Raw genomic sequence first — 7106 nt, 5'->3', positions numbered from 1 at the left:
ACGCTGGGAGGGAAAGAGTGGGCGTAGAGAGAGAGAGAGAGAGAGAGAGAGAGAGAGAGCCAAGACGAGAAGGCCGCCGCTGCTACCTCGGGCTGCCGAAGGAGAGGACCAACACCAACGTACAAGCCACCGTTACCCAAGAAGCTATCGCCGCTGTACTTGAGAGAGAGAGAGAGAGAGAGCCCAGCCGTCATGGCCACCGTTCACGCCTCCAGCTGCGTCATCGTCGTTCGTGCTCACTGTAAACCCCGGTTAAATTAGTAGATAATTAGTTAATAAATTAGTTTTTAATAAGGAGGATTAGAAATGTGAATATTATGTTAAATTAGGATAGAGCTCATCGAAACGAGAATTTTGACACCAATTTCAAAGAAAACGGTCCAAAATTGGATCGAACGGGCCGAATTGGTTGAACCGGGCCCGAACCAGGCTGTCGGTCCAACCGGACCCACACTTTAAATGAGCCCGAAAGCCCCTTCTTCTTCATTTCACCAGCTGCAGCGTGAAAAGCCCCAGGGAGAAGAAAACACTCCCGAACCCTTACGGTAACCTTCCAACCCCCGTAACTTCTCCGTCCGAGCTCCGATTGCCGCACCGTTTGCGGCCACGCGTCCACCGCGTCGAGCTCTACATTTCTACCGGAACAATTTCACTGATAACTTGTTTAATCACTCTCAGCCCTCTTTTCCCCCAATTTTCAAATTTTTAATGGGAAGGTTGAATTTCTTTGATTTTTGATGTTTTAGGATCCAATTAGCTTGAGAAAAACATTCACTCTTACTTATGTGAAGCTTGGGTAAGGTGAGGATACGATAATTTTATTTTAATTTCATTAAATTTGAGCTTTGAGTATTAAATTGGGTATATATGTGTTATGAATGTGTATTAGGTTGAAAATAAATAATTGGAGCTTGAAATTGTGAATACTAGAACTTGGAGGAAGCGGATTAGTTGAGGTTTTGAGGGCTGTGTTCTTTTAGGAAACTTTTCTTGGAATAATACTTGGGAATCGGCTAAGGTATGGTTTAGGTTTCTTGCATTTAATATATAATGTTCTGTGAAAACTTAGGCTAGATGACCATAGGATAAGTTGGAATGCAGGTGTATGTTTAATACTTAGTAATTTGTCGATGAATATAATTGGTTGAAGTTTATTGGATAATTAGTTATTAATTTTGGATGGTGAATGTTGTTATGTTAATTTGGAGAGAATTATAGTTGAATGTTATTGTTGATGAACATGGTTGGTTTGGTGCTTGTTGATTAATTAATGATTCGGTGAATTATTGATTTGTGGTATAATTATTGTGGAGGTTGTTGTGATAATGAGGTATTTTGTGTTAAAAGCCTAGGATTTGTGAACTATGATTCTTAGTTGAATTTTGGTTGTTGGATTTGAATATTGTATGAGTTTAATTGTTGATCTGAGGTAGATTTTTGTGTGGATATTGTTATGATAATAAGGAAGGGTATGTTGAATTGAAAAGAATGCAGGTTTGGACCCGAACAGGGTGGCAAAGTCCGAGTTTTAGAGGAGATGCTGCCGAAATTTTATAAAAATTAGAGATTAGAGATTTTGTTTATATGATTATTTAAAAAGATTTAGATTCAAAGGTTATATGGTTTGATTTAGAGTTATTAAGAAAATGAGTATGTTTTAAGTTTTATTCATTTAGAAAAGAATGAATTATGTTTTGAATTGGAACTATTGATAGACGGAGTGGGAGGTGTGATAATGAAGGATAAGGATTGAATATGATTGACGTATAATGATGAATGAGATGCGATTGAGAATGATGTCGATGTTGATGAATTATAATTGAATTATTTATATGGCTTATGAATTTGAATTATCTGAGATACGAGGTTCCCTGGATTAAGTGCCGTGGCTTGCCACCACGTGTACCAGGTAGAAAACTCGATACTCTGTTGACCCTACGACGTAAGTGTGACCGGACACTATATAAATTCCCGGGAATGTTACCCCCATTGAGCAATATTGATTATTTGAGATAAAGCTATGCATAGACTCAAGGGGATGCACGTCGGGGGACAGTCTAAGTACAATTCAGACTTGTCGGGTTGGCTGGATAACCGACAGATGAGCCTCATCAGCCATAGGACAGGCATGCATCATCTGCATATTACTTGAATTACTTGCTTGTACATTAATTGGGTGTGCCTATATGTTCTTGCCATGTTAAATGTGTATTTGTTACCTGCAGTAATTGTAACCTTCCTGTGCTTGCTTTTATCTGTTTATTTGTCTGTGAAAATGCATGATGGAATTGGAGGTATGGAGGAATGGCAGTATGGGACTTAGATTTTAAGGTTAAGTTAAGTTAGGTTTAAATGTTCTTAGAAAACCACCTTTTATGGCTTCTGTTTAATACTTTAAGCTCTATAATCTGAGTGTCGGTGTTCTAGGATTGTCTCTGGCATTCCGAGGACCTTATATATTATGTGTGTGGCACCTTTACCATACTGAGAACCTCCGGTTCTCATTCCATACTATGTTGTTGTTTTTCAGATGCAGGTCGAGAGGCATCTCGTTAGGCGTCTGGACTCTTAAAGCGGAGTGGTTACTGGGATATTTTGTTATGCTATGATGTATATATATGTACTTAGCTTTCTCTCCGCATGACTTATTCTTTTTGATCCTCTTAGAGGTTATGGAGAGGCAGGATTGTGTATATGTACTTTTGGGTTTTGGATATGTATGTATATATGTGTAAATATTCTCCGGCCAGTCTTGACTTCGCAGGCTGAGTTAGGAGCTTGTTATTTTGTATCTTTGGTATTCTACTCCTACTTCTGTTATCTTATGTTTGATAGTTATGGTTTTCTTAGCACATAAGTTAACTCGTTCCTTGGGCGTTGCGCCTTTATTGTGCGATTTTTATTTCCCCCTTTTCTTCAAGGCTCCTAACATATTATAATTCTTCTACTATTATATGTACTCATTTTATTTTAGAGGTCGTAATACCATACCATCTTCGTTTTACGACTTAAGCGTAAAGCTTAGTGTGGTAGGGTGTTACACTCACCGTTGGAGAAGTCGTCACCGAAGAAGTAGAAGGTGATGGAAAGAAGGAAGGTGCTCTGTTCTTTGGTCCTTCTCTGAGTTCAGTAATTCGCTCGTATTCTGGAACCCTTACCGTTGTTATTTTGTTATAAGTTATTGAGTTTTACGCGTTGTTAATATCTCAAGATTGAGTCTCGGTTCTTGCATGCTATGTTTGATGAGCTGTTGTTGCTGCGTGGATGGTCGGATTTGACGCCGCAGCTGCGAAATCTGAATTTTACGGGTTTTGTCGCGTAGTTAAATTGCGATCGAGATAGAAATTTTCTTAAAATTTATTTTATATTACAGAATTGTTATAAATAGATATTGATATCAAAAATATATTTCTATGATTATGTGAGTCTTACGGATGTGGTTGTGTATTGGATTGAATTATGCATTGCTTGAGTAGTGTGTGGTAACTGATAAAAAATGAATTTGAAAAGTTGATTTGATTGATTATCATGAAAAGTGGTTTTCTTGGTTTTGGAGTAAATTTGATATTAAAAATGAATCAGCATTGGAATTTATTTTGTTGATTTATCAGAAATGATATTTGAGAGTTGAAAATGGTTTGAAATAATGGAATTTGTCTGATTTTGGAAATGATTTTAAAAGAGTTTGAGAAATGGTTTGGTTGGGACCCTTGAAGGGTGGTAAAGTCTAAATTTTAGAGGGGATGCTACCGAAATTTTTATAAAAATTAGAGGTTTCGTTTGAAAAGGATTACGTTTTGAGTTTGATTTATTTGAAAAAGAATGCACTATGTTTTGAGTTTGAATTATTTATGAACGAAATGGGAGATGTGATGAGGATGAGTGTGATAATGAGGAATGATGATGATTAAATTTGAATGACGATGAAGTTTGATTTTAAAATATGATTTTTGAATGAATTGAATGATATTGAGAATGATTTGAAAATAAAATTGAATTTGATTGTGATATGTTACCGGGTAAGATGCAGTGGTGTTATCCACTTGCTTCAGATAAGAGTTCGAAACTCCAAGTAAGATGCAAGAGTTGAGTTCTGTTGCCGCTTGCTCCGTGTTTAGAACTATAACACCACCTGGATAAGAGGCAGGGTGAAGTTGTTCCCTGCTCCGGGTACGCGGGTAAGATGCAAGGGTTGCGGCTTGGTCCCATTTGCTCCGTGTTCGGTGTTCTATCCAGGGTTAGCTATCGAACATGTCGGGTTTGGCTTTATAATTGACAGATGAGATTTATCGGCCATAGGACAAACATGCATCATATGCATTTGCATGCTTTGCTTGGGTTTGAATTTATTTTGGTTTGCCTAATTGCTTAACTGTTATTAACTGCTATCTATACCTGTATTTTTCTTGTCTATTTTTCCTGTGTTTGTTCTGGTATGGTACTTTTGAGATTGGATATTGGTGCTAAATTGATGATAGTGTTGATTGATTATGTGATTGGTTTTCTAATTGAGGTTTAGTTAAGTATAAAAAAATCAAGCTGGTTCAGCATAGACTTAATGAATCTATACTTGAAACAGGTTGGTCATTCATACAGTCTAAGAAACTTTTAAGATTTTTACTATAAGGAAAGAAAGGTTTTTTATTATGGATAATTAACTGGTTTCCTTTAAAAAGGATTTGGATTTTGGGATTTTTGGATGTTAAACCGTTGGTTTTCAAAAGATTCATAAGACAACGATGATCACCGAGCTTGAAAATAGTTTTCTTATTAAATATCTTCTTGAAAAAATTCTGAAAATTCGTAGTGAGACCATGTGGTTAGGTTCTCACTCCCCTACAGCTTTACCTTTTCAGGAATCGGACGAAGGAGCTTACGAAAAGTTTTATTACGTTTTGTTTATACAATGTTGTTATTTTAGTTAGATACTTTTTCTTCCCTTGCCTTTGTTATTATAGTATTGTAAGAGGAATAGGAGTTATATGTTTTATATGTATATATAAGCTACTTATGTAATAAGTTATGCATATATGTATATGCTTATTTGTTTTCAATTAAAAAGTATTTCCGTAGCTGGTGATTCGGCCTGTTTTCCTCTCGACGATGAAGCTTATCCCCCATCGTCTCATGGGTCGACCTTGACATGAGCATGAAAAGGATAATCTGTTTTTTTTTTTAAAGATTGAGAAATAGAACCATCTGATTTGGTTCATTCTCAATAGCCATGAGATGATCATCTTAGGGTGATCCTTTTGTCGACGGATGCTCCTATTATACTTATAGTCTCAGAAGGATGAGAACCAACTATGTATGTAAACTAGAAATTCCATTTCTGTATCGCTCATAATATATATTAATTCGCGATATGGTTTCGAGTTAAAGGCTCATATTTTACTATTAAATATATGAAGTCGTCGTAATACTTCTTGCTATCAGAGTGGCGCAGCCGGAAGTGTGACATTTTGATAGTGAGGGTGTTATAAAAGAGACTCTAAAGCGGATGAAAAATGGTAGGGTAGTAGGACCCGATAATATTCAGATTGAAGTTTAGAAGAGCCTTGGAGAGAAAGGCATCAATCAGTTAAACAAACTTTTTAATGAGATTTTAAGGTTAGAGAAGATGTCAGATAAGTGGAAAAAGAGCACCTTGGTACCTATAAGAATAAGGGGGATATATAGAATTGTGGAAACTATAGAGGGATCAAACTCATGAGTCATACCATGAAGTTATGGAAAAGGGTGATAGAATGGAGGTTGAGATAAGAGACACAAGTAACAGAGAACCAATTTAATTTTATGCCAGACAAATCCACCATTGAAGCTTACCTGTCAAGAAGAATTATGGAGAGGTATCGTAGTAATAAAAGGGATCTACATATGGTGTTTATTGATTTGGAAAAAGTGTACGGGTGTCAAAGGAGGTCTTATGGAAAGTTTTGGAAAGAAAGAGAGTAAGGATCGCATATATTCGTGCAATTAAAGACATGTATGATGGGGTTACAATTAGTGTGAAGACTCAAGGTGGTGTGACAAAAATTTTCTATTGGTATAAGATTACACCAGAGATCATCCTTAAGTCCATATCTTTTCACATTAGTCTTGGAAGTACTCACAGAGCATATCCAAGAGTCTGTGCCATGGTGCATACTTTTTGCCGATGATATTATCCTTATAGGAGAGTCAAGGAAAGACCTGAATAAGAAGTTAGATTTATGAAGAGAAGCTCTAGAAGTGTATGGTCTATGCATAAGTCGTAGCAAGAAGGAATATATGGAATGTAAGTTCGGCTGTCGAAGGAAAAATCATAATATAGAGGTACAGATTGGAGAAAACATCCTAAGTTAAAAGTTTGAAGTATCTTGGGTGCATCATGCAGGATAATAGAGAGATTGAACAGGATGTAAACCATAGGATCCAAGCAGTTGGTCAAAATGGCAGAGTGCATCTGGTTTTATATGTGACAAAAAGTGTCTTTAAAATTTAAAGGTAAATTTTATCGCACTACTATCAGACCGGCTATGCTTTATGGTACAAAGTGTAGGCCGGCCAAAGAGGAGCACGGACATAAATTAAGTATGACAGAGATGAAGATGTTGAGAGAGATGAGTGGTCATACTCGATTGGATAGAATAAGGAACGAAGATGAGAGAGAGAGAGAGAGAGAGAGAGAGAGAGAGAGAGAGAGAGAGAGAGAGAGAATAGCATCTATTGTGGAAAAGATGGTAGAATCGCATCTTAGGTAGTTTGGACCTGTGAGAAGAAGATCAACAAAGCACTCAGTCAGGAGGGTAGATAAGATGAAAGATAGACAATGAGTGAAAGATAGAAAAAGACCTAAACCATCCATAAGGTGGTCAAACGAGATCTACATACAAATAATCTTTCTATAAACATGGTATATAATAGAGCTAAATATAATATCGTTTGATTCATGTAATCATTCCTAATTGATGGAACAAGGCTTTGTTGTTGTTGTAATTAAGCTAGCTTATTAGTTTATCATTGTAATCCTTTCAATTTTTTTGACATAGCAACGGCTTCTTTTAAGATTTTGAATAGAGTTTAACTTTGAGGATGTTTATTAATAGTGATGTCTTTATATTATA

This window comes from Arachis ipaensis, chromosome B07 (genome assembly GCF_000816755.2).
Source record: "Arachis ipaensis cultivar K30076 chromosome B07, Araip1.1, whole genome shotgun sequence".
Classification (NCBI taxonomy): Eukaryota; Viridiplantae; Streptophyta; class Magnoliopsida; order Fabales; family Fabaceae; genus Arachis; species Arachis ipaensis.
The sequence above is the reverse complement of the archived record's forward strand: the minus strand, read 5'-3'. Positions refer to the sequence as shown.